This window comes from Leptodactylus fuscus, chromosome 7, assembly GCF_031893055.1.
Source record: "Leptodactylus fuscus isolate aLepFus1 chromosome 7, aLepFus1.hap2, whole genome shotgun sequence".
In the NCBI taxonomy this organism is placed as follows: Eukaryota; Metazoa; Chordata; class Amphibia; order Anura; family Leptodactylidae; genus Leptodactylus; species Leptodactylus fuscus.
The window spans coordinates 143,352,519-143,378,216 of NC_134271.1; the positions used below are offsets into that span (position 1 = coordinate 143,352,519).

The 25,698-nt window shown below is 42.7% G+C and overlaps 1 protein-coding gene across 1 annotated transcript in view; it reads left to right on the forward strand.

Moving 5' to 3' along the window:
- Window positions 1-25,698, forward strand: part of KIRREL1 (kirre like nephrin family adhesion molecule 1) — a 204,499-nt gene that overhangs the window by 63,421 nt on the left and 115,380 nt on the right. The window lies entirely within an intron of this gene.

Consider the following 25,698-nt stretch of genomic DNA (forward strand, 5'->3'; position numbering starts at 1 on the left):
CACTTGTTCAACTTCATTGTCAGGAATGACGGATGTTTTTTTCACAAAGACTCGTCCGCCAGGGGGCGCTATGATATAAAATGTAATCATTCAGTACTGATGTGTTCTGCACACAGGTTGGAGTCGCAACCGGAAAGTGAGTGATCTCACAAAGGTGATGTTAAAGAGATATTGTCGTGGGGTTTTTTGCGTGTGATACCGCCCTAACATGTGCTGCATCGTATCATGTTGAATCGTATCCTGTTTCCTATTAGTCATTTCTGTTAGGGTGGGTAGCGGCGATACATCCTCTGTGCATCACCTACACACATCTCATGGTTAGATAATATTGGGAAACGTACTGGGAATCGGTTTACATCGTGCAGAACTTGGCCGGTACACGGGGGCAATATAGTTAGGGCCTGAACATAGCATGGGGCAAAAGGAAATGAACTACATAGGGGTATCCACATCCTACTATGATATACTGTATCACTTATAGAAATCATAAACTGCTATTATATGGGTGCTGCATTTATGGAACACCATATATCAGTGTTATTTCAGCACTATTATGTGTGCACTGTATGGCAGTATTTTAAGGGTCCTGTACAGAAGATATTTTGTTGGCATTTGACATTATATGCTGGTATCATGTGGGTACTATGTTATTCGTATGACGTATATCAGTATTATTTTGGCACTGTTATGTGTACATGATATATCAGTGTTATTTTGGCCCTATTATATGTGCACTGTATGGCGGTATTTTCAGGGTCATGTCCAGGAGGTATTTTGTGGGTAGTCGAAACTGAATTATTTGAGAATTGCAATATTTTGACACTTTATATCAGTGTGATTTTGGCATTATTATGTATGGCCGTATTTTAAAGCCTAGTTCACACGGGCACGGGAATAGCGTATTTTGGTCCTGATTTTGACACGGGAAGCCGCGTCAAAATCGGGACCAAAATACACCTGCTGTGACTGACAGCCAAAATTAATGGGCCTAGTCCGGAGGGTGCTGCTGCGACTCAATGAGCCGCCGAATCCGCCTGAAGAAAGGGCAGCTCGCATGTTGCCGCTCACGGAAAAAAGATAGACCACCATTGTGAGGGGGCGGATTATGACGTGGATTCCACGCCAAAATCCGCCCCCTCTGTCCCCATATAAACGAGCCCTAAGGGTCCTGTACAGAAGATATTTTGTTGGCACTTTGTATATTGGTAATATTTAGGCACTGTATTATTTGATAACTACATAGTACTGATCTATGATCACAGCTTCATATTGACTATATAGCAGTATTACGTACTTGACAATGTATGTTTGTATTATATAGGCACAGTATTATTTGGAGAAGGTATAGCACTATTAGCTGTTTTCTGTATGACGACTTTTTGGGTACAGGTCAGGAGATACTGTATTTTTATGACACAAAGCAATGCATCTTGGTATTATTTAGACACGGTATTATTTCATGATATGTCCAATATATGGCAGCATGATGTATTTTGCACTGTATATATATATGGGCATGGTATTAATTGCAGACTGTATAGTACCGTTAGCTGTTCACTATATTTAGGCACTGTTTTATTTACTATATAGCATCATGCTGTATTCACTATTATGTAGTCACTTTACGGTACTATTACTTGGTACTGTTTGTTGGTTTCATCAAGACGCAATGTTATCTGTACACTGTATAGCACTCTTATCTGTTCATTGCATAGTAGTGTTATGTAATTACTTTATGATACTATTACTTGGTACTATATATTGGTATATCCAGAGGCAGTATTATCTGAACACTGTATAGCATGCTTATCTGTTCACTGTATTGCAGTATTATGCAGTTACCTTATGGTAATATTACCTTCATAAGCTGAGTATCTGGCCAAGCATGCGTGTCTTCTCATTGGGAAGACATCTGGCGGTCAAGACATCAAGTGGATCCGGCCAAAATGGACCAACCTTGGTCTTGTTTGCATCAGCCTTGAACCTACTTGAGCTTCTACCTTTTATCGGAAGGGTCTATAGATCTTTAGAAGATATTAACAAAGCCGACACAAAAGCAATTGACTTCTGCCCACATCTTGGGAACTGATCTCCTTGGAGACACGTCAGTCCATGTGATCCAATCTTATAGTACGGGAATATGTCCGCCATTAGTCATAGAAACTAGCTATATCTGTTCATATCGGTGTATACAGACACTTTTCACTAATCTCCAGCCAATCCAAGCATATATAGCTTTGGTATAATGTATGGCGTCACAGGCGGCTCCTTCTACTTGGTCACCGACCTCCCAGAATGACTTCCATGGAGACCATCAGTAGCCTCATTCTTCTCTGACGCCCCCACCCCCCTCCTGGTAGTGATTAGCAACTAGTCACTAAACTACTGGGTTCTTATCTTCAGCTCATTAGTTGTGAGTAAACCAGAAGCCATGGGGGGGGGGATGTGTATTACCCCCAGGCTGGGGCCAGGAAAACATTCTGCAACGCACTGGCTCCTCCATCCAGACTCCTGGAGAGAGACTGATTTATGGGTTACAGTCATGATGGAGGTGAGCGCAGAGGGGAGGCCGCACATTGTGAGGATTGTCAATAGGAGCCTCAGCTAATGAAACAGAGGGAATAATATAGAGAAGTCCTAAAGAGAGAGAGGCCGTAATCCTGGATAGCCGGTCATTTACTAATAGGACAAGGCCTAGAAAACACAGGACAGGATAATGACAGGCTGACACTTGGGGTACAGGACAAAGATACGCTGACACTTGGGGTACAAGATAATGATACGCTGATACTTGGGGTACAGGATAATGACAGGCTGACACTTGGGGTACAGGATAATGACAGGCTGACACTTGGGGTACAGGATAATGACAGGCTGACACTTGGGGTACAGGATAATGACAGGCTGACACTTGGGGTACAGGATAATGCAGGCTGACACTTGGGGTACAGGATAATGACAGGCTGACACTTGGGGTACAGGATAATGCAGGCTGACACTTGGGGTACAGGATAATGACAGGCTGACACTTGGGGTACAGGATAATGACAGGCTGTCACTTGGGGTACAGGATAATGACGCTGAAACTTGGGGTACAGGATAATGATACGCTGAAACTTGGGGTACAGGATAATGATATGCTGATACTTGGGGTACAGGATAATGAGAAGCTGATACTTGGGGTACAGGATAATGACAGGCTGATACTTGGGGTACAGGATAATGACAGGCTGATACTTGGGGTACAGGATAATGACAGGCTGATACTTGGGGTACAGGATAATGACAGGCTGACACTTGGGGTACAGGACAAAGATACGCTGACACTTGGGGTACAAGATAATGATACGCTGATACTTGGGGTACAGGATAATGACAGGCTGATACTTGGGGTACAGGATAATGGCAGGCTGACACTTGGGGTACAGGATAATGACAGGCTGACACTTGGGGTACAGGATAATGCAGGCTGACACTTGGGGTACAGGATAATGACAGGCTGACACTTGGGGTACAGGATAATGACAGGCTGTCACTTGGGGTACAGGATAATGACGCTGAAACTTGGGGTACAGGATAATGATACGCTGAAACTTGGGGTACAGGATAATGATATGCTGATACTTGGGGTACAGGATAATGAGAAGCTGATACTTGGGGTACAGGATAATGACAGGCTGATACTTGGGGTACAGGATAATGACAGGCTGATACTTGGGGTACAGGATAATGACAGGCTGATACTTGGGGTACAGGATAATGACAGGCTGACACTTGGGGTACAGGATAATGACGCTGAAACTTGGGGTACAGGATAATGATACGCTGATACTTGGGGTACAGGATAATGACAGGCTGATACTTGGGGTACAGGATAATGACAGGCTGATACTTGGGGTACAGGATAATGACAGGCTGATACTTGGGGTACAGGATAATGACGCTGAAACTTGGGGTACAGGATAATGATACGCTGATACTTGGGGTACAGGATAATGACAGGCTGACACTTGGGGTACAGGATAATGACAGGCTGATACTTGGGGTACAGGATAATGACAGGCTGACACTTGGGGTACAGGATAATGACACTGACACTTGGGATACAGGATAATGATACGCTGACATTTGGGGTACAGGATAATGAGAAGCTGATACTTGGGGTACAGGATAATGATACGCTGACACTTGGGGTACAAAATAATGACAGGCTGACACTTGGGGTACAGGGCAAAGATACACTGACACTTGGGGTACAAGATAATCACAGGCTGATACTTGGGGTACAGGATAATGACACTGACACTTGGGGTACAGGATAATGACAGGCTGACACTTGGGGTACAGGATAATGACAGGCTGATACTTGGGGTACAGGATAATGACAGGCTGATACTTGGGGTACAGGATAATGACAGGCTGATACTTGGGGTACAGAAGTGATGTATTCCATTGTCGGGCAGTATTCAGACCTTCCTTCCACACTACTATAATGCCCCCTGATAGATACAGGAGATGGCTACCTGGCTCTGTCTCTCCTAATTACAATCCTGACTTCCTCCGGTATAATTAATGCTGACAGGAAGTCATTTCTTTCTTACAAATATGCAAATTTCCCAGAGAGATAGAGCGGGGTGAGCACAAACACACCAATCAATGACAGATCTAATTGATTGTGTTATGAAGGCCGCGGCGGCAGGTGCCAGGTAGACGCCATGAACTCCGTTATTGATTATAGATCCGTTTATGGGATCAGAACATTGGACACCCCTGAGACTGGACAGGGGTTGTGTTGTCAGATTACCCGGATTATCAGAGCTCTATCATTTCTCCGAAGCATAACCCAGGACATATAGTAGCATATACAGTATATACACCTCTGCTCTGGGGACTGAAGAGAATAAATTTTAAAAAAATCGATATATCACGGCCTCCAGGTGGACACCATCAACAAACATGAAAGCACTTGACGATAGATTAACCCTGTCAACAGGAAGTTCCTAGTTCCTGCCGACAGCTGGTCGGAAGAGATGGACGCTGGCTGAACCTTGTCCATGTCCCTGTTCTGAATAGTGAGGAGCATTATGGGACTTATAGGGTTCCACTAAAACGCATCAACATGTTAGAATTACTTGAATGGGGCTGGAAACTATACAGTGGTTGCCTGAAACAGCTGAAGCGTCAGGTACATTCTGAACATCCCCTTTAACTCGGGCCATCTTTAGCTCTCATGGATCCCATGATCTCTCAAGTATCTGAAGAGAAAGCAAGTCTCCCAAGTATTACACTTCCACACCTCTCATCTTTCTCACTCTTCCATCTGCTCACCTTCATCAGGATCACGACTCCAGTTGGGCATGTCCGGTATAAATGGGTGGAGCCTAAGGAAGGTATCTTGTCTCCCTTTTGGATGTCCCTTCTCAAAAGTTTGCTACGCTTCCTCACTTCTCCCCTTCCACCACTTCCTTCTGTTCCCTGTGCTCATGAATGTAGCAGTGGCTCCTCGGGGGCGTGTCCTGAATAAATGGGGAGGGCAAAAGTCAGGATATTTTGTTTCCATCTTTAATCTTCCTTTTTAAAAGAGTGCAGTGTGTTAAAACACACCATAGTCTTTATGGGCAAACAGACTAGGATTCTTCCTTCTTCTTCTTCAGGTGGTTTTATCTGGTCTTCCCTTTGCTCCCCATCATCAGTACTAACACAGCGCCTCCTGGGGGCATGTCCTATGTATACAGGCAGGGCAAAACTCGGGAATTGTGTTTCCATCTTTAACATTTAAATCTTGGCCAGAACGGAGTACGCGCAGTATGTTTTAATTAGGGCACAAACTAGTTAAGACGCCCGTTGCGAAAGTTCGTCCCCTCTCCGCCACAAGAGGCAGCGCACAGCAGACGTTATGGGCCTGCCATTAATTAATTTGTGTAATAACCCAGCGAGGAACAATGGCTAATTGAAGCTTTTCTGAAGAAACAGCCGAGGATCTGTAATGATGGCTTGATAAGGAGACTTTCGCTTGCCGCTGTCTTTCTTTTCCTTTTCCGCTGCGATTCCCTTTTTACTTTGATTATTTTAATGAGGCCTTTTCTCAGAAATGTGACTTTTTTCGTGAAAATGAAAGGGGCAAGCAGATGGCGGATTTGGCCGTGCAATGATTCATCGGAGGTAGATCTGATTTAGCACGGGGGACGGCGTTACCTATGTCTGGGTCAGCTCTGTATAATCGCAGATCTGAAAGCGTGTTACAGTAATTGTTCATTAGGCGGGAGATGATGGAACGAAGACTTAATGGCAGAACATCATCCCCGTGCGACGCACGCAACGCTGTTTCCATTCTCTGTAGCTTCTGACGACAAGTTAATTTGCAAAGTAGTGAAGTCTTCTTGAAGGGAGTCTTGGAAAATGGAAGAAAAAAAAATGAACTGATTTAATTACACGGGATAAGAGCTTAATAGCATCACATTAGTCAGTGACTACATCAGGTTTGTTTCCTCTGAAGAGATGTGTAGAAATACTTGGAGGCGGCCATATTGTCTCTAACTGGGGGCTCTTCTTCCCTCGTTCTCCCTCCTTCCAAGGAAATCTCCTCACTGAGCTAAATATTATCTAAATTTCCATTATGTCCCCGTTTACATCCTCTTTAGATCTTCTAGATATGGAATCACATTAGTTACAGATCATATATATAGCGGCACTATAGTCTACTGCTAGTCCGCTATGTCTGATAGATCCAAGGCAGTGAAATGAAGAAATATTGTAATGTTCTCCAAGTCAGTTCTGAATGTGCTTTAGTTATCACAAAGAAATCTTTGTACATTTACCAGAAGGCAGAGAAATTCAAGGCTGATTTTTATTGGACCCCGGTAGAAAATGTCAAATTGCAGTTCAGTATGTGAGGACATCATGTTATAAAAATATATGCAGACTGAGAATCCCCTGCTATAACATGCCAGCTCTCATATACTAAGGGAGATACAATCTAAATATAGCTGTAAAATTACAGTATTATAGGAGTTATAGTCTTGTATATAGGAGTAGTATTATAGTAGTTATAATCTTGTACATAGGAGTAGTATTATAGTAGTTATTTTCTTGTACTTAGGAGCAGTATTATAGTAGTTATATTCTTGTACGTAGGAGTAGTATTATAGTAGTTATATTCTTGTACATAGGAGGCAGTATTATAGTAGTTATATTCTTGTACATAGGAGCAGTATTATAGTAGTTATATTCTTGTGCATAGGAGCAGTATTATAGTAGTTATATTCTTGTATATAGGAGTAGTATTATAGTAGTTATATTCTTGTATATAGGAGTAGTATTATAGTAGTTATATTCTTGTACATAGGAGCAGTATTATAGTAGTTATATTCTTGTACATAGGAGTAGTATTATAGTAGTTATATTCTTGTACATAGAAGCAGTATTATAGTAGTTATGTTCTTGTACATAGGAGCAGTATTATAGTAGGTATATTCTTGTACATAGGAGTAGTATTATAGTAGTTATATTCTTGTACATAGGGGGGCAGTATTATAGTAGTTATATTCTTGTACATAGGAGCAGTATTATAGTAGTTATATTCTTGTACATAGGAGGTAGTAATATAGTAGTTATATTCTTGTACATAGGAACAGTATTATAGTAGTTATATTCTTGTACATAGGAGCAGTATTATAGTAGTTATATTCTTATACATAGGAGCAGTATTATAGTAGTTATATTCTTGTACATAGAGGTAGTATTATAGTAGATATATTCTTGTACATAGGAGCAGTATTATAGTAATTATATTCTTGTACATAGGAATAGTATTATAGTAGTTATATTCTTGTACATAGCAGTAGTATTATATTAGTTATATTCTTGTACATAGGAGCAGTATTATAGTAGTTAAATTCTTGTACATAGGAGGTAGTATTATAGTAGTTATATTCTTGTACATAGGAGCAGTATTATAGTAGTTATATTCTTGTACATAGGAGTAGTATTATAGTAGTTATATAGTATAGTATATAGTAGTATATAGTATATAGTAGTTGTACATAGGAGCAGTATTATAGTAGTTATATTCTTGTACATAAAGGTAGTATTATAGTAGTTATATTCTTGTACATAGGAGTAGTATTATAGTAGTTATATTCTTGTACATAGCAGTAGTATTATAGTAGTTATATTCTTGTACATAGGAGCAGTATTATAGTAGTTAAATTCTTGTACATAGGAGGTAGTATTATAGTAGATATATTCTTGTACATAGGAGCAGTATTATAGTAGTTATATTCTTGTACATAGGAGTAGTATTATAGTAGTTATATAGTATAGTATATAGTAGTATATAGTATATAGTAGTTGTACATAGGAGCAGTATTATAGTAGTTATATTCTTGTACATAGAGGTAGTATTATAGTAGATATATTCTTGTACATAGGAGCAGTATTATAGTAGTTATATTCTTGTACATAGGAGCAGTATTATAGTAGTTATATTCTTGTGCATAGGAATAGTATTATAGTAGTTATATTCTTGTACATAGGAGTAGTATTATAGTAGTTATATTCTTGTACATAGCAGTAGTATTACAGTAGTTAAATTCTTGTACATAGGAGGTAGTATTATAGTAGTTATATTCTTGTACATAGGAGCAGTATTATAGTAGTTAAATTCTTGTACATAGGAGCAGTATTATAGTAGTTATATTCTTGTACATAGGAGGTAGTATTATAGTAGATATATTCTTGTACATAGGGGGCAGTATTATAGTAGTTATATTCTTGTACATAGGAGGTAGTATAGTAGTACATACATAGGAGCAGTATTATAGTAGTTATATTCTTGTACATAGGAGCAGTATTATAGTAGTTATATTCTTGTACATAGGAGGTAGTATTATAGTAGATATATTCTTGTACATAGGGGGCAGTATTATAGTAGTTATATTCTTGTACATAGGAGGTAGTATTATAGTAGATATATTCTTGTACATAGGGGGCAGTATTATAGTAGTTATATTCTTGTACATAGGAGGTAGTATTATAGTAGTTATATTCTTGTACATAGGAGCAGTATTATAGTAGTTATATTCTTGTACATAGGAGCAGTATTATAGTAGTTATATTCTTGTACATAGGAGGTAGTATTATAGTAGTTATATTCTTGTACATAGGAGGTAGTATTATAGTAGTTATATTCTTGTACATAGGGAGCAGTATTATAGTAGATATATTCTTGTACATAGGAGCAGTATTATAGTAGTTATATTCTTGTACATAGGAGTAGTATTATAGTAGTTATATTCTTGTACATAGGAGGTAGTATTATAGTAGTTATATTCTTGTACATAGGAGGTAGTATTATAGTAGTTATATTCTTGTACATAGGAGCAGTATTATAGTAGTTATATTCTTGTACATAGGAGGTAGTATTATAGTAGTTATATTCTTGTACATAGGAGCAGTATTATAGTAGTTATATTCTTGTACATAGGAGCAGTATTATAGTAGTTATACTCTTGTACATAGGAGGTAGTATTATAGTAGTTATATTCTTGTACATAGGAGCAGTATTATAGTAATATAGTATATTCTTACATATAAATCTTGTCAAAGTAGGCATTATTTTACTAGTTGCTACTGGTATAAATATTCCAGTTCTCACTTTGATGATAAAGCATTCATTCTTGTTACCCAGAGATTTTCTAGCAGTTTTCACATCTTCTCTTGACTTACCAGGGTGCGCCGATGAGAACAGGAGGAAAATGCTTCATGGATAAGATATGAAACACTTTCATTCATTTACTTTGGGGATGGTTTTACTTTCATAGATGTTAATATCAATTGTAACTGAAAATTGTGGTTTAAGAACACACAACACATTCCATTTTCCTCTTTTTTGTCTTCCTCACTTTTCGTCTCTCGCATATCTATTACAGCACACGACCTCATCTTACATTTCGTTGTGTAGATTTCTTAAATTCCTTTTGTCTGCAATTCATCACGTTCCCAGACAAAATATCAGTATGGCACACACAGGTTAAGGTCATCAGAACGTCGCCACCTACTGTTTAAAACTTGCCCTACAATGGAGGCTTCCATTCTTGATGTGTCTCGGCTGCTACTCCTAATATCTTGGAGGACGTGAATAAGGAGGATTTCACTTTTCATTCTAATCATCGCTCCCGCAGACGTACCCAAGGCTTTGTGCGGCCTTTGCGGATGATGGTGGGTAGCTCTAGCCCGGGGTATACACTTGAGCCAATTAATCAGCCCTTCATTTGTTAAGACATGCATAAAATTCCTGCAGGTATTTGTGGATCCTTCTAGAGAGAGAGAGACGTACAATAGCATCTTTTATTTCTCGGATTCCCGGACGGCCAAGTTTATATCATGGTTTCTCAGGTATGATCCAAGCCTGCTACAGGTCGCTGCTTGCTCAGCTGTCATGCCAGGGAAGTCTCCTGAGCTGGTGCTCCTGGTTGAGGTTTAGTGAACATGCCACTGATACTGTGCTACGGTACTTGGCTCCGAGCAGACTCTGAACCTGGCACCAGTCCAATCTTAAGTTCTCACTGAGTTCCCTAGAGAAATACGAGAGTCGGCGGCAGCATTGAGGATGTGAAGAGCCAGAGATGGTCTGCCGCCTCACAGAGCCTCATTAGGCCTTCACTGCAGACAAGTATATAGATTGAGGCCCCTACTTAATGTATATTGAGCTTTTATTATGGCAGATTTCAGACCACCAGATCTTGATAACTGCCGCTCTACCGATTCTGGCGCAGTTTGAATTTTTTCTCTAGCCCACACCATTCCCGAGCAATTATTAGAGTCCCTGTCTATCTGCTCCAGCCAAGGACCGCCCACCTGACAGCAGAGAGCCAAATTCACTGCACCGATTACTCAGGAATGGCAAGGGCTAGATAAAAAATTCTAATTGTGTCAGACTTGGTGGAGCAGGGCTTAATGGAGGACACAAAGAGTGTGGAGGAGATGAAAGGTTCCCTTTAAGTTGAGTCCATTTTGGGGAGAGCTCGATGACAATCAATATGGCTGCCGAAACAGTCTCCACAGCTCATATGGGCTGTGTACTGATCTCAGAGGGCTTGTACTGTTTCCATTTCAATTATATCATATTATACATATTAAAGCGGCTAAGATAGGCCAAGAATATCGGATCGGTGAGGGGCAATAGCGGTACAGGGTCCATTACACTGCCTTTTCTATACACAGTATGGAGTTGGAGGCAGCTGGCTCCATACCTTGCATAATGGCCGGCAGCTGGTATTGCAGCTCAGCCTCCATTGAAGGCAAAATGAGCTGAGCTGCAGTAGCAGCGCCTGACCACTATGCGGGTTATGGAGCCAACAGCTTGTGGCACCGCGCTGTGTATAGTATCGGGACTGGATGTACTCTCAAATAACTAATCCATGCGGGGGTTGACTGTTCTCCCCCAGGATTAGGATAGACCTTAAATAATGAAAATCCTTAATGACCCCTTTAATCGACCCCATAAATCTAACTATACCATATTTGCCAACTTTGGACATTGGGTCTGGACTGGATTTGAAAGTCCCTCATAGGATACCCCACCTTGGGGTTCCATTAACCATATCCCCTTTAGGCCAATTTTGCTGGGCCTGTAAATTAGGGAAATTTGTAACATCTGACAGCTATATGATATACAATCGGAGGGCAACTATTCATCCCGACCCCGCAAAATTCTGTTTAGTAAGTTATGGAATTCCACACGGCGTGACATCCTCAGGTATTTATTACCATATCCGATGTAGAGAAGGGAAATGCAAGGTAGAGAAGTGATGTGACAGCAAAACAGGAAGTGAAGACTTCACCGACAGGAAGTGACTGAGTGACATGTCCTCTCGATATAGGAAGTGGAGCAGGAGGTCCAATCCATTAATACTAATAGTGTCCATCAACGTCAGGCCGAGGATGCGGATAGGACAGGCAGATCTCAAATCTTCAGGATATTAACATTTGCTCTAGCCCTTTTATGCGATCTTATGTATCACACATTATAGGTTTAGATCAGATCAATAGATAAAAATCAGGTAACCAGACCAGTGGACAATATCACCGATACGCTATATTTTATATGACACAATTTGGTATGTAGGGTTAATAATAAATTATTATAGTATTAGGAAGATTCCCGTCCATTTTTTTCCTCCGAGTGCGAATTATCGGGCTCCATCTTGACGTCTGTATCCGCGGGCTCCATATTGTCAGTGTACACTTGGCTGGAGCCTGAGATAGGCTTGGCCTGTTCACCTGGTATCAGCGGGAAATAATGGAGCCCTCTTCTCTGAGACCTTTCTCCAGGAAGAGGTTTTTTCTGTCCCGCGGTCTATTTAGTTTATCTTTTGACCCCATCTCGGCATAGAGAGAGATAAAAAGCTGACGCTTAATAGAAACTGGGCTGTAATAGCTTCTGGAGGGATGAAAAGACACTGAATGCCTCACGTTTCAATAGGTGCCGGGATCTGGGACGCCGAGGCCATTTCCATCTGACTACCAATGATAGACTTACTCTGTATTGTCTTTTTTTATTTTATTTCTTAGTATTCTCTTCGCTGAGATCAATATGCGCTGGGTACAGTAAGGGCGCGGTGTTTCTTCCGATTTTCAGGTCCGTCGTAAGAACAGGTTAAACAGTAAAGATGGCAACACTGGATCCTAAGGGACCCTCAGACGCGGATGTGAATGTGGCCTATATACTATATATAATAATAATAATGGTAATAAGTGGACTGGTCACTACCTCCCAGCACATTCTTCTCCTGAAATACTTTGTGCTGCTGGGACTTGACTAATTTCGCTATGAATCTCCAGGCTGCTCTGTCTTCAATAACATTATCATGAGGGGACAGGTTATTTATTTGCCTTGGCAGCAGCTGCCTGGCACTGGTTACTAAAGTCAAAGGGCTTATCCGGAAAATAAAAAGTACTCGCAGTGTATTCATTTCAGTAGAGGTTCCTCCTATATAGAGATGAGCGAGTAGTGTTCGATCGAGTAGGTGTTCGATCGAATACTACGGTATTCGAAATACTCGTACTCGATCGAACACTACTATCTGTTTGAAATTTAAGGTTCGATGCAGAACCAGCATTGATTGGCAGAATGCTATACATTATGCCAATCAACGCTGGTTCTTCTCTTACCTTTCCGAAGTCTTCTCCACGCTGCGTCCCCGTGTCTTCTTCCGGGTGGAATTCACTCTGCCTAGGCATCCGGCCTAGACAGAGCCGACTGCACATGCGCGGGCATGCACGCGCATACACGCGCATGCGCAGTCGGCTCTGCTCAGGCGTCGGGCCTGGGCAGAGCTGCAAGCGCATGCGCAGTCGGCTCTGCCTAGGCCGGATGCCTAGGCAGAGTGAATTCCACCTAGAAGAGAACGCGGGGGCGCTATGCCGGGAGAAGACTTCAAGCAGAATCCAGCCCGACCGTCACTCGTGGACTTGGTAAGTATGATTTTATCAAATGTTGCCTACCCCTAAAACGAGCATTTCCCCCCATAGACTATAATGGGGTTCAATATCCGTTCGAACAGTCGAACAGTGTGCGGCTGTTCGAATCGGATTTCGAACCTCGGACATTTTAGTGTTCGCTCATCTCTACTCCTAACCAATATACAAGTTGCTCCCCCATCGTGACGATTCTAGGGATTTCCTAGTACTACCATGAAAGTCTTCTAGTTTGGCTCCCCTGATGATGTTCTGACTTTCAATCACATGACCACCTCTGCGCTACTCTAAGGACGATCAGGAAGAGTAGAGCGAGGTCGGAGGATCGGCAAGGGAGTCAAACTAGGAGACGTCTGCACTATTGCAGACTCTTAATCGGTAACTTGGACCTATCAGTAATTATGGCCTATCGGTAACTAGCGTCAGTCGTTAAATCACTGTATACCTTCTAGCGTTGTACCATCAGATGTAAAAAGATTTTTTATAATGTTTTTTGGAGTTAAATAAAGAAAAGAAATTTTTTAAAAAAATAAAATCTTCAGTCTGCTGTATTTCCGCTCTTGAACCTATATCGGTAACTAGGACCTATCGGTAATTAGGACCTATTGGTAACTAGGACCAGCGCCGCACCTCCCATGAGGCGACCTGAAGCGACCGCTTCAGGTGGCGCTATGCCAGGGCCCCGGGGAGGGCGGCATTTTTTGCTGACCTAAGCCAGTCCAGGACAAGCTGTCCTGGACTGGCTTAGGGTCACCGTCACTGAGCGGTGGATTGGGGAGGCCGCTGGAGCAGCGCTGCTCCAGCGGCCGCCCCTCACGCTCAGGCAGAGAGCAGGTCCTCTCCCTGCCTGCTCTCTGCCTGCTAAAGATGCTCGCGTCGCTCGGCCCTGCCCCCTTCCGCTCGGCCCCGCCCCCTTCCGCTCGGCCCTGCCCCCTCATCCGGGAGGGGGGGGCGGCTTTCTGACGTCTGCCTCAGGTGGCAGACACCAATGGTTCACCCCTGACTAGGACCTATCATAAGTAGGACCTATCGGTAACTAGGATCTATCGGTAAGTAGAACCATCTACTGCAAGTACTTTTTATTTCCCTTTAAGCTGACTGTCTACCAACTATACTACTTAATTCCAATTCTACTGAAATGTCACGGAAATATGGGAATTCTTCTAGACTCCCGGAGGAGGTGGAAAATCTCCCGGTCTCTCGTGGATCTCTTTTACTTTCTATGTGACATGGGCAGACCTTACCATAAGACCATGCTCTTTTTGGGAGTTTGCTAGTCAAGCACTTTTTTGAGACTTGAACAACACATTTTCGCAATAACATCAAAAAGGGACCATGGCCAAGTCCTTAAAGTGGTTGTCCAGAATAATCTGGTTTTGGCAAGGAGGCTGGGGAAGGTGGAGGAAAAAAAACCCAAAAAACATACTCCCCTGTCCCTGGCGCTGAAGTGTCTCCAACCACGGTCTATTTCTTCTCTGTTGGTCTTGTTCCAGTGTGAGTCCTAGCCACACGTGACGCTGGCCTCAGTGGTCATGTGAGGCTAGAACTTCCACCGTAGGAAGCTCTGGGGTGCTGCATGGACTGGACCACAGTAGGAGACACCGGAGCATCAGGGACAGGTGAGTATGTTTTGTTTCTGTTTTTTTTTCACCTTCCCTGGCCTCCTTGCCAAAAACGGTATATCCTGGATTACCCCTTTAACTTTACATGTATCCACTACATCTCACGCCACTGGAGCCACCGCTTTGTGATGTTGCACCAGGTCCGCTGTCACGGCCAGACTCTAGATTTAATATCCATCCCGGACTACTTTTTCTAATATCTTTTTAATTCTAACTAAAAGAGAATTTTTTACTATGAACCCTCTAAATCATCCTGGCGCCGACATGTCCACCAGACACGGCAGATTGAATTACCGGAGCGGCTCTAGCTACGCATGAACCCTGCCTAATTAGCACACCGGGGTGATATCATCTCGTACCCACTCCACGTCGGTTCCCAATCCACGAGGGTCCCCCTCCACTTCTACTCTCTTCTTCACGCCAGTCGTGAATATTGCAACGGGTTTCGCTGTCTCAGTCACGTTGGCGAAGCCGTCAAGGGATTAACCCGAGCTGTCAAGTGATCGCTTCTTCAGTTCAGATCAGAACTTTATTAGGAAAGATTTAATTTTCTATCATGCGCTCTCCTGCTGATGTAATGAGCACGGCCCGGCTTATCTGCGAGCTGTTAGTATCTATCAGAGATACAGCAAGGTATTGAAAGCACAGTGATGGATGGCGGCTCACCCCGGGTTACACGTGTACAGGTGTCACCAGGAAATCTACTGTACGTTCCAATTAATTATACGCCCATTGTGCTCGGGGATGTGACTGTTGAGCTGCATCCAAGGTCAGCAGCTGTGTGATATGTGAGGGAGATAAGAAGACGCTCCGCAGAGACGAAGCTGCCCATAATAACTGGAAGGAGATTGCCCACGATTATCATTGTGTGTGTGGAACGAACGTGCTAGATGGAAAATGGTTGCCCTGCTTGTTGGCAGAAATTGTTACTTGTCCATTACTGAAAGCTATTGTACATGTAACGCAACATGGCCATATCAATCGTTTTGATCACCAATGTATGGCCCAGCGTCCCCATAATGAGATTGTAAATTGACCCCTGTGTGTGGTCAGCTTCAAGAATAGGCAAATAAGGTCACCTTCTTTGGTGGAAAAAGGAAAACTTTCTCTAGCACCACCCTTTGGAAGGTAGGAGATACTCTAATTTGGCTTTAATCCTAGATCAGGTCATTAGGTTTCTAGAAAACCAGGCATTGATCTATAGGGAGCTACCTTCCGAAAGGTGGAACTAGAGCAAATTTTCCTTTTCCACCAACAAGAACTTATTAGTCTATTCTTTTCCTAAAATCCTGAGCATGGCATGTATGGTCTTGTAAGACTGCAGACCAAATGGTAGTTTCCTTAGGCATAAACGGTTCTCCTTCTGGCCCAAATCTATGGCCTCTCACCCAGCCAACTAGTACTCTATTGGTTGTCTCTTCCTAATGGAGGAAATATTTTGGTTAGGCTTCAATCCCAATCATTTTCACCAAGTTTGAGCTATAGAGCACAACCTTCCAAAAGGTGGCGCTAGAGCACGTTTTCCTTTTTTCCACCAAGGAGTACTTGTTTGCATATTCTTAGCATGGCCTGTATGGTCTTTAAGACACTGTGCACCAACTCTCCAACTGAAGCTCTTTTCATCTTTCAATAGATGCCCCACCACCGATTCCACTCCAGTTTGAAATATTGTCTCTAGCTCGCACCACTCGTGAGAAATCAGTGCAGTTAGTTTTGGTGCCTGATATGCTAACTAGACTCCCTAATGGTAAGTGGGTGGTGTCAGGCAAGAGAAGGCAAGGGGGCATGACTCTGAGCTCTGACACTAACTGCCTCTGATTGGAGTCACACCCTTTTGCCTGACACCACCCACATGACACCAGGGAGTCTAGTTGGCATATCAGGCACCAAAACTACCTGCTCAGGAATGCTGTGCACTAGAGAAAAAATTCCAACTGCGCCGGAATCGGTACAGAGGAGCCTATTAAACGATGTATAGAATTGGAGTTGCTAGAGGTAGTAAAAGGTCCTCTTTAAATTATTACAGTCAATTCTATAGCCCAAAGGGTAACTTGCTTAGGTAGAACTGGAAAGGATAGCCCTGAGCCGACATCACCACCCTCACAGCTTTTACGGCGTATACCTACTTGTGTACCTGCCGGATAGTTCATTCTCTGCCTCCATCAAACAGGCCGTTAAATGGCTTCTGCACATTGTATAAACCTCATTCTCAGCGAGCATATAAACTTCCAAGACAGAGCGTGATAATATTGAGTTACGACATGCGTCTGCGATTAAATCTCCCCTAGCAATTGCATCGCATTTACTAATGGAGCCGAGAACAGGGGATATCATTGTGTCCTATTTAACCCAGCGCTTTCCAGGGACACGCAATACGGCGCTATTATCTAACGGAACAAAAGAAAAATTATTTAAAAAAGACACTGAAACCTTTCGAGGAAGAAGAACAGGGATGAGCGCTGGTCAATGAAATCGCCAAGGCCGCGTGCTGACGGCTCCACGCACAACACCTTGCTCCCAGACTCCCATCACGTTGAGGGTTACTCCATGTCTGACCCCGGCTCTTACGACAATGCCGATGACGCTGAGTTAATTCCACCAAAGAAATTCCAATTATAGCATGTTACTGACCTCCATGTAGATTGACATTCCATTAGCTAAATAAGACCAATATTGCAATCACGGCGACAGCCCTGCCGGAGTCGGCCTGAGTGATAGCTGACAGCTATTGACAGCTTGTGTATTTCTTGGTAACAGATGGGCCGTCTTTACACTGTCGCACCTTGTACCCACTTGTATCTGATGGCTGTTCATTTATAGGGACATCTGTCTCTGTCCAAATGTGTAAGTCAGTCACAGGAAAAGCATCGCGGAGCCGGCCATAGCGGCAGCTATATAGCCACAGGTGGATGGCACATCCCATATTAAAGGGGAACTACACCTTTATCTTCTGACATTGATGGCGGCCCATGACTTATTGGTCACCATCTGTTGGGGATATTACTGGAAGATCCCAAAGATTTCGAGCAATTCAGCATGCCTGCGGAGAATTGGGATAGTACCATACAAATCGAAAACTAAGCAGGCAAAACTTTTGGTGCCCTTGTGGCCCCTTCATTCAAGGAATTGATGGGTTCCCATCTCATTCACTCTTACTGTTTTCTTCCAACTCTATGAGGGTACAGGACAATGTCGAGATCCACACGAGACAGTAGATAGAGATGGTGGAAATTTACTTTGTATGGCTTCCCATATTTTATAGACATGTCAAAAACTGGCATTACTGGTGGCCCATGAGCAAGGACCCCTGATAGAATGAACGGGTCGATGGCACTCTATAGCTCAGGAAGCCTCAGGTTTCCAAGCTCCACATGTACTGTTAAAAATACATGGGAGACCAGTTGGATCAGGACATATACATGGGTTCCCCTTCATTGTAGTCATTTTTGGGTCCTAGCTCATAGACCACCTGCTGATGCCACTTGGATCAGGACATATACATGGGTTCCCCTTCATTGTAGTCATTTATGGGTCCTAGCTCATAGACCACCTGCTGATGCCACTTGGATCAGGACATATACATGGGCTCCCCTTCATTGTAGTCATTTTTGGGTCCTAGCTCGTAGACCACCTGCTGATGCCACTTGGATCAGGACATATACATGGGTTCCCCTTCATTGTAGTCATTTATGGGTCCTAGCTCATAGACCACCTGCTAATGCCACTTGGATCAGGACATATACAAGGGTTCCCCTTCATTGTAGTCATTTTTGGGTCCTAGCTCATAGACCTCCTGCTGATGCCATCTTCTAACCATCTCATTGACATGTCAGAGAATTTCCACAATGAAAATTGAAGGCGAAGGATCATTTTGGAAATCGATGGGGTCCTTACACCATGACGAGTGAATCAAATTTTTTTCTTATGGGCCTAGTACTAATACGATGTTTTACACACCATGATAGAACGGCCAAGGGATCCCAGATAAGAAAACCCATCCTCCTCTGTTCAGGATCCTCATCTCTTGGCCAGAGTGAAAATTGGTCTTGGATGACCCGTCCTGTCAGATATCACATTGATTTGTATGGACACCGTGTAATACTTCATTTCTCCTGTGGTGTCACTGCAGGGAAATTGAACACTTACAACCAGGTTTCCATACCGATTGCAGGTGATGACTGGATATTTAAGGAGGAGGACACTGAATAACCTGAGGTAGGGGTTGTCTAAATTGGAGAACCCCTGTTTAGTAGACCTATTGTCCATCGAAAAAGAAGTTCTCCTTTAAAATAAAATAAAAAATCGGTTACGCCTTGTGGACAAAAGATGTTGAACGGACATTGGTACATGCTGACCTATTAAAGTTTATTACCGCGAATATTATTATCGGAGCGACCGATCTCGCTTTTCTAAGATCCTAACGGAGAGAAGATAATTTCCCTCACCAACCATCTTGGCGCCTTCTGAAGATGTAGATTAGAAGCCGTAACGAGACTTGCTCCCATAAGACATCACTGATTGAGAGGCAATAGACCTTATTTCTCCTATTACCGCTTGCTAGGCCATTTATATACATGTCATTATGTAAATAGGACATCGACTCCGAGAAAATATCGAAAATATAATCATCTCCTCTTCTGAATGAAATTGGCCCTGATTTACCACCAACATTAACGCTTCATATGCCACACGCCTTCCCCCCGGCGCCGTTCGTCATCCTCCGCTCTTGCTGGATTCGGTACAAGATGGCAGAAGAAGGCGCAGTCACAAAATTAACGAAATCTTTCACTAATTAGCGTTGATTAAAAAGTCTAATTACCCAATATAGTTCTGCATTTGGATATGGAAGACGAATGTCTCAATGTAGCTTGGCATATGTGAAGTGATTTTTGTTCAGTTGACTTGGCAGCGATTCTAGTGAATCCTTGTATTTGAGGTAGGAACGAAGGATGAAGAAAGGGCCCCGGAGCCAAATGACAATGGGCGATCCCTTCAATTGGTCATACCAGTGTCCTACCTCAGAACTTGCCACCTGCAAGGTGACCATACACTCCAGATACAGTAGCTGTCGGTCGAAGACTTGTTTGGCCAACAGCTCCACCTTCTAACACCCCCCATACACATGCATGTTTGGCTTGTCCACATGTGCATATTTTCTGAAGAAGGGAATAAACTGGTGCCAAACACTTCCAAAATCAACATGCTTGATCCTTCTTTCCCTTGATGTTTGCCATCAGGTTGGGACATCACCATGCACATCAAGATGATCATCTGGTCTCTGCAAAGTTGATGGATCTGTCCAACATTCATCCGATGTATATTGCCAATGCAACTTATATCATGGTCAAGATCATGGCCCTTGGAGGGGTTAACCTTTTGTAATGGGGGTAGATGATGCCATGGCCACTTGGGGAGAAAGATAGTTTGGTACAGGCCAAGAATTGGGGATTGAATTTATGCATCCGTCTATAAGGGCCATCTTATTCAGCAAAGATACCCAAGTTCTTAGACTTCTTCGAAACTTGATATGGTGGAATTTGGTACAAAGGATGTGAGTAGTAGGATAGTGGCAGTCTTCGATGACTGAGTTGATGGTGGATTTCCCTTTTCGTTCATACTTTGAAGATAAAATTTTGCCATTAGATCAAACTTTGAACCTTGATATCACCTTTAGGTCATACTCTGAAGGTCAATTTCCACTTTAGATAATTTGATATGTCACATTAAGACATCATGAAGCCCTTACTGGTGGACCCTCACATACTGATGGCTGAAGGGACCATCAGAACTAAAGCACAGTGAGAGATTTACATGACCACCAATTTCTAACATACCATATATACTCGAATATAAGCCGACCCGAATATAAGCCGAGGTCCCTAATTTTACCGCAAAAAACTGGGAAAACTTATTGACTCGAGTATAAGCCGAAGGAGGCTTTTTCAGCACAAAAACTGTGCTAAAAAATTTGGCTTATACTCGAGTATATACGGTAACTTACCACCAGTTAAGCCACCTGAACGCACAAGAAAAAAAGTCAACAAAATGGCCACTCTGGACTATTTCGGCCAAACATCATTTTAAAATTCTACATGAAAAATTCGACGTGAACAATCATGACGCCCAACAACAGACCATCTGAAAAGACGGTGATCCGCGGTGTTGGAAATTTTTTGCCATGTTCTTAATCATCTTGTTTTTTTTTAAAAAAAAAAACCCAAACCGGATTGGTCATACAAGCTATCCAAAGAACGACCACATTCTGACATTACGGGTTGGACTTGGGCATCTACCATAGTCAAGGATCCGATCGAGGTGGCGTTCTCCTTTAAATTAGGACGAAGCGATGGGCCTAATTGAAATCCCTGGAGCAGGAGCGTCATCGCGGGTTAATGTTCCCTCTTTTCTACCCCGTCAGGGCATACACAATGACGATCCCGGCAGCTATGAATGAATTGCCGGTGCTGTCGGCTTGCTCGGATTGTTATGATTTTATTCTGTTGATGCAATGAGAAATGTTTTTTCTCTTCATCTCTTCTTTCCATAGTGTAATTGCTGCAGCAGCGTGAATAGTCTCCGCTGTGCCGTTTAAGAAATGAAAAATAAAACATCTAAACATCTCCGAGAGAAGTATTCTTCCTCTCCTGTCAGATTCCTGCTACTTCCCTCGCACACTTAATTGCTCACAATAAAATTTACATATTCATTTTGCTGGCATTTCAGAAAAGCTGTTTTCTTTTTTTTTTTTTTTTTTTTTTGCCGGCATGTTATCAACCCTGCAAGCCACAAAAATATGAGCAAATCTGATTGAAATTCAAAATGGAGATTTCCTCTTTTTTTTTTCCCCTTCCCTTCCCTCTGTCTGTAACCCAGTAAGTGCCACGGGGGTCTCTTCATGTTGATCGAGCTGATGGCGACAGGTGAAAAATTTACGCAATTAAAACATTCGGCAAAACAGATCAACGTTTCGTCAAAAGCAACAGATGAAAGAAAAAAAAACATCAAGGAAAGACAGGAAAATATATAAATTTGACAAATGTTTGAAAGGAACAAGACGGAAGATCTGATGCTTGGAGGAGTCGCGAAGACGTGTGACAAAAACACTGCGGGTCTACAAAGGGAGAGAGAGGTAGACTGTCAGCCGTGTAGGGAACGCGGGGACGGGATGATGGGTTGGGTACAACATGTTTACTAGTCTTGTATTATTTGCACTTTGGTGATAGGATTGGACCATTCCATGGGCAGCGTCGTTGTTGTTCACACCAGTTAAAAACTTTTTGGGATGTCCCATTAGACACCAAGATGGTTATCACCCACCAGACCAGGAGACTTGTTCTTTTGTAAATTTGCTAAAAATTTTCTTCTGTTTTGGTGATGGCTTGTACAACATACACAGTATGGGTCCACCAAAATTGGGGGGTTCAACCAACATCTGTTGTAAAACCCTTAGGGTAAGTTCCCTTGTTTTTTGGTCAGGGTTTGGAGGCCGTATCCGCTTCAAAACCCTGACCAAAAAAGATGGATCCCATTGAAATCAATGGGAGCCACTCAGGTCTTTTTTTCCTGAGAAGAAGCGAGGCGCTCATTCTTCAAGACGAGTCACCTCGCAATTCAGCCTGAAGACAAACCCTCCTCCGGACTAGGCCCATTCATTGGGCCTAATCTGGAGCGGAGCGCGCGGCTGGATGCCGATACACTGCACCTGCTTTCAGTCACGGCTACCCGGTTTTTGAGGCCTCCGCCTCAGGTTCTGATCCAAAAAGCTCTTAAAATTTCGATGTTGGCCAAAAACTTGTTTGGGTAACAGCTATCCCACCCGACTCCCCCCATATGCTCAAATTAGGCCTAAAAATTTGGGTAAGGAATATTCAGTTCTTAGCAGGGCCCGTACTTCTATCCATAATGAGACACATACTGGCCTAAAAACGTTGTCAGTTGTCGACTCTAGCTGTACGAGCAGCCATGTTGGTTTTCAACCATCTTTATCGAAGACTATCCTAATTTCCAATTTGGAAGAAGTTTAGCACTTGCATTTCTAAGGGCGGCGAGAGGGATATGTGATATTTGTGTTTAGCCCCTCTCTAGTACGCGGAGTCCTGCGGCTACCCCTGAGGGGATAGGTTTTATGAAAGGGCCATAAGATACAAGAGGGGCGGGCGACATTCCTGGAGATGTTTAGGATTAGGCCTTACCAGAGCACATGATGGACTTGAGATTTCTCACGGCATTGTAAGGCCAGGACGGGTTACAATACGTAAGATACAAGAGAAAGCTACAAAACATGGAGGCAAATGCAAGGCAAGGTGGCAGACGGCATTGATAGTAGTGTGGATGTAAGGAAGCGCTCCGCTCATCACTAGGTCTGTGTATATCAACATATAGAAAACGCAGCCACACGTTAGGCTGGATCTACTTGGATACACCAGATAGGTTTAGATACACCAGCTCGGCAGACAGTATAGTGCAATGTAAGATTAGATACACCATCTCAACAGACGGCATAGCACATCCTAAGATTAGATACACCAGCTCAACAGACGGCATAGTACATCATAAGGTTAGATACTGCAGCTCAGCAAGAACAGGTTTAGATACACAGACTCCGCAGACACTATCACACATAACACGATTCGATGCAAACACTCGGCACATATTAGGATTGGATATACCGACTCTGCAGATAGAGTTGGTATATCTAATAGGCTTAGATACACCATATTTGCAGACGATATTTCACATGATAGGCTTAGATACACCTAAGTAGGATATAGTGTCGGATACTCACAGTATCACACATGATAGACCTAGATACACTGACGGAGCAGACAGTATCACAGGGATAGGTTTAGATACACAGGCTCAGAAGAGTTTAATACATAGGATTAGATACAAAGCACCGTATCCACATAATAGGTTTAGATATACGGATACAGTGGTTCAGTGGCTAGTATCACACATGATAAGCTTAGATACATCAGCTTAACAGACAGTATTACATGTGATAGACTTAGATACACTGGAAGAGAAGATAGTATCACACATTTAGGTTTAGTTACAGCTCGGAAGACTGTATCACACAACTCGCTTAGATACACAGCTCAGCAGATACTGTCATACATGATAATCTCTGGTACATCAAGGATGCAGATTTAGATACAGCACTCGTCAGATAGTATCATACATGACATACTTAGGTACACAGCTCAGCAGACTATCACACAGGATAGGATTAGATACACAGCTCAGTATACAGTATCACACAGGATAGGATTAGATACACAGCTCAGCAGACAGTATCACACAGGATAGGATTAGATACACAGCTCAGTATACAGTATCACACAGGATAGGATTAGAAGCACGGCTCAGTATACAGTATCACACAGGATAGGATTAGATACACAGCTCAGTATACAGTATCACACAGGATAGGATTAGATACACAGCTCAGTATACAGTATCACACAGGATAGGATTAGATACACAGCTCAGTATACAGTATCACACAGGATAGGATTAGATACACAGCTCAGTATACAGTATCACACAGGATAGGATTAGATACACAGCTCAGTATACAGTATCACACAGGATAGGATTAGATACACAGCTCAGTATACAGTATCACACAGGATAGGATTAGATACACAGCTCAGTATACAGTATCACACAGGATAGGATTAGATACACAGCTCAGTATACAGTATCACACAGGATAGGATTAGATACACAGCTCAGTATACAGTATCACACAGGATAGGATTAGATACACAGCTCAGCGGACAGTATCACACAGGATAGGATTAGATACACAGCTCAGTATACAGTATCACACATGGCAGACTTAGATACACAGCTCAGTATACAGTATCACACAGGATAGGATTAGATACACAGCTCAGTATACAGTATCACACAGGATAGGATTAGATACACAGCTCAGTATACAGTATCACACAGGATAGGATTAGATACACAGCTCAGTATACAGTGTCACACAGGATAGGATTAGATACACAGCTCAGTATACAGTATCACACATGAAAGGATTAGATACACAGCTCAGTAGACAGTATCACACATGACAGGCTTAGATACCTCAATACCGTACACCGTATTACACAGGATACTCTCAATTACATCAGCTCGTCGCACAGGATATGCTTAGATACGTCATCCCCTTTTCCATGCACTATAGTCGTCCATTTCCATATATAAGTCGTCCATTACAGTCCATTTTCTATGTGGCGGTGCCTCGGACCCCGCTGCTTTGTTTACTGTCAGCCATGATGGAGTTAAGCAGGCGGCAGGATTTTTCGATCCCATATTAGGTTAGGGAGTTTTGCGGCCGCGGCGATGATTCCTTTCGCTCCAGGCCGTTTGTTTAAAGTAAATATTCGATTGATTTCTATTACCTATTTCTCTAGGCGGCAAGTGGAGATTTTGTTTCATTCCTCGCTCGGCGGTGCGGCGGGGAGGCGGCTGACAGGATTGTGCGCTCCACTTCTCTCTCTCACTTCTTTCCTTCATTCTTGCCGGGCTAAATGAGTTTCTAATTGCAGATTGTTAAGTGTAATGTGTGCGTGGGACCCTGACA